Genomic DNA, 3,429 nt, shown 5'->3' on the forward strand with positions numbered 1-3,429 from the left:
TACACTCTTAAAAATAAAGGTGCTTCACGATGCCATAGAAGAACCTTTTTGTCTAAATGGTTCTATAAAGAACTTTTAACATCTGAAGAACCTTTCTGTTTCACAAAAGGTTCTTTGTGGTGAAAGAAGTTTCTTCAGATTGTAAAAAGGTAAGAAAGAGATGGTTCTTTACAGAACCTTTGCTAAACAGAAACTTTGACTGAATGGTTCTTTGTGGAACCAAAAATGGTTCTTCTATTGCTTGAAGAACCTTTTGAAGCACCTTTATTTTTAAGAGTGTAGCTGGATCTGGCCACAGGGCCTCGTCAACATCACAGGCTATATTTTCATTTGCAAGGCAACGTGGGAAGAATCTTTTGCAGTGACGAATCCACCCTTGTATGGATGCTGCTTCAATTTGATCACATGCTTCCTCCATAGCTTGAATGAGGGCCATCTGGACATAGGGCTGGAGATCATAAACCTTCCACCGCCATGCTGAGAAGAACTCCTCGATGGGGTTTAGGAAGGGGGAGTATGGTGGAAAGTATTGAACTGTAAATTGTGGGTATTGATGAAACCAGTTTTGGACCAAAGTAGAACGATGGAAAGCTACATTGTCCCAGACGACAATGCATTGCATCTGGTCCCTTTGGTTTGCTGCTGTGATAATATTGTGTAATCTGTCTAAAAATGTAAGAATGAGGTCAGTGTTGTAAGGACCCAAGTTGGCATGGCGGTGGAGGACCCCATTCTGTGTAATGGCAGCACAAAGGGTAATGTTACCCAAGATAAGTTTCTCACCTGTGCTCTTGACGAAATGTCCGAACTAATGATGCCACCGTGTACCTGCTTAGGTTAGGCTGTTCTCTCAGTCCAGCCTCCCTCAGTGTTAGTCCGTGGTTTATTACATGGTCACAATTGTAGCACGAATTTCGTTACACAGATTTGGTTGTCTTCTTTGTGCATGTCCTACCCATCCTCCAGGTCTCCCTCTCCCTCTCCCTTGTTCTCTCCGGATTCCCCCTCTCATCCGCACCGTTACCCCCACGTTGCCCTGGTACATTGACAATAGCCCTGTGACCAATAATGTTTCCTCCCCTTCTTCTCACTGTTGTCAGGTTAAATCCAGCCTCATCAATGTATATAAACTCATGCGGGACTTCCTCCGCATCCATTTGCAAAACTCTCTGAAATACAGCAAAATATCACATTGTGTAGATCAATATACTGTAGGTCTGCTATACAGTAAAATTACATGTACAGTAAAAAGGTTATGTGTGCAGTACACAATACTACAGTCAGTGAACAAAACGTACCACCACATATTCACGCCGCAGGACTTTCACCCTGTCTGAATTTCTTTCAAATGGCACTTTATACAGTTGTTTCATCAGAACTTGATGTTTTTTAAGGATACGGGCTATTGTTGACGTGTTTAGTGTTTTGCAAATCACTGTGTGTAATGTTTTGCAAAAAGTGTGAAATGTGCTTACTGCTTACAGTTGTGCAAATCTAGGTTTGCTCCTTGAGTGTAAGGTTTTGCTAATTGTGGGAAAGTTTTCATTCTAGTGTGCAAGCAATTGAAAAAAACTGTAAAAACCCCACTTTCCCATGGTAAAATCAGTGTAATGCACAGCTTCAAGTGACTTAGACTCCACTCATGACCACAGCACCTGCCAGTTTAGAAAAGTGCTCAACAATAGAGTATGTGAGAGACGCAGGCACTGGCCTGTCCGGCGGTCATTGCACACTGACCGAGCTTTAGTACGAGAAAAAGAGGAGAGAGCAGGATGAAAGGTGAGTGGTGCCCTGCGCAGGTGGCAGGTGTGATCACGGCGGTAAAAGACAAGGGACGGCAGGAACAGAGGGACACAAAGGGCCGGTCTGTTTCCTCCTCACGGCTGCAGGGGGTGGCGATGAGTCCGGCTGACAGATAGACAGACATGACAGGGGAGGGGAGGTAGACGGAAAGATGGAAGGAGAGCTCTGACGGTGATACTTCAAACGCAGGATTGGGTCCTGGGTGCCGAGAGACACATTCTTTCTAAAAGAAGGTGGGGGCAGGCTGAAGAAAGAGGCAGATAGAAAAGAGTAATGCTGCCTGTGTGCAAGTGTGTGCGCCTGTCTCTAGATGTTTAGCTGAGAATAATCTATACAGTGGCTTCAAAAACAATATTAAAAGTGTCTGAATGTCTAAAAATGCATCATCTTCAAACAAATGATGCTGGGGATTTTTGCAGAACTAACTTCACTTTTCAGAGTAACCACAGGTGTAGTTTATCACATTAACTATGAACGTGGTCCACTAATGTTTGACTAATCAGAAATATCAGTCCTTATACTATTTGTTTTCATTTTAAACATCTGAGTCAATGACAAATAAAAGTCTATGATAAAGAAAAGGGCAAAATTGTTTAAAAACCTAGTTTAAAAGTTCCAAGTACCAAGTTTTTATAATGTGCTCTTAGTGTTTTAGTACTAGTGATTTAGTGTTTAAGAATTTTATTCTTTTAATAAGGCTTTTTCTTCATTATGATATCAGGACACTTGTACCTGTCTCCCCCTCCCCCAAAAATATTGTTATACACCACGGTTGCTTGACTTCAGTGTCACCACCATTGTGCTTTTGACAACTCTTTAAGTCTTTCTTTCAAAAACATTTTCCCTGAAATATTGAGTTAGAGTAGTTTGCAAGTAGATGAGTTTTCCTGTTCAGTGTGATTACGTTTAATGTCCCCGATAACCTCTGTAGTACCATTTAGACACTTGGCACTGCACTTTTGAAGACTAGTAAAGGCTTTTAAGAAATCACAAGAGCCTATTACTGATGTATTTTATGTTGCAGAATAAAACATGAAAATACCTTGAGCTTGGGTTCACCACAGACCTTATCTGAGGCATTTAACCAAAAATCCATTGAAAAAAAAACGAACAAAAAAAAAACATTGACTTTTCTGATTTGTCATATAAAATGTCTGCGTGTGACATTAAATAGTTTTTATACACGTGTAAAGACAGTGTTTGCTTTCATAATAAACCTGTGTTAATCATAGTCTAATCCTTTTGCTCTCCGCCTCATTTGTGTTACTGTCCAGAGCTCCAGCTAAGACCCCCTGATCTCTGCCACATGGCATCCCATCAAAGCACCTTCACCCCGGGCTCTGAGAAGGAGTCAGCCCCCTGATTCATCTCTGGAGGAAGCATGCCTGTGTCCGATCCCTGTCTAATTTTTTTTTTTCATGAATGTGTATGTGTTATTCTTTGTCTCAGCATGACTCCAAATGTAGTTTCAACCAAGCTCCCTGTCAGTATACTTATACAATAGCCCAACCACTTCAGGACACAACACAACACAACACAACAAAACACACACATCACAACATCACATCAGATCACAACACATCACATCACAACACATCACAACACACACATCACAACACAGCACAT

Source organism: Sinocyclocheilus anshuiensis, unplaced genomic scaffold (genome assembly GCF_001515605.1).
Source record: "Sinocyclocheilus anshuiensis isolate Anshui unplaced genomic scaffold, SAMN03320099.WGS_v1.1 scaffold792, whole genome shotgun sequence".
Taxonomy (NCBI): Eukaryota; Metazoa; Chordata; class Actinopteri; order Cypriniformes; family Cyprinidae; genus Sinocyclocheilus; species Sinocyclocheilus anshuiensis.